At 34.1% G+C, this 419-nt stretch overlaps 1 protein-coding gene across 1 annotated transcript in view; it reads right to left on the bottom strand.

The window, feature by feature from the left end:
- LOC119591578 (glyoxylate reductase/hydroxypyruvate reductase-like) overlaps positions 1-419 on the bottom strand; it is a gene marked incomplete in the record, with an annotated part of 18060 nt that overhangs the window by 16814 nt on the left and 827 nt on the right.

Raw genomic sequence — 419 nt, 5'->3', positions numbered from 1 at the left:
ACAATTGTTGATCCTCTAAAGATCTAAAATCCAGTTGTGTGGCTTACTCTGATGCATATGCCAAATTCTTTGTGAACGTCTTAGATATTGTAAAGCTCTTCGCTAATAAGGAACCTGATCTGGGTGTCATCCACTTTTTTTTTCATAATTTTCATGAGGTACAAACACAATTTAGAACATCCCAAAAATGATAATTTGAATTAAATTAAAAATTATAAATTTATTGCCTTTGTATGTACTGCTGAAATCAAGACTGCAAGATATGCGGCAAATGAATTTTAAAATTTCCATTATATAGACACTTGAACATATCTATGTTTCAGACATCCTACATTGACTCAAAGCCAATGCAAGGTGTCCTGCAACGGGTCCTGCTGGAATCTAGCAATATCATTCCTTTAGACCCTGGATATCATGCT

This window comes from Penaeus monodon, chromosome 28 (genome assembly GCF_015228065.2).
Source record: "Penaeus monodon isolate SGIC_2016 chromosome 28, NSTDA_Pmon_1, whole genome shotgun sequence".
Taxonomy (NCBI): Eukaryota; Metazoa; Arthropoda; class Malacostraca; order Decapoda; family Penaeidae; genus Penaeus; species Penaeus monodon.
This window is presented reverse-complemented; position numbering and strand designations above follow the sequence as displayed.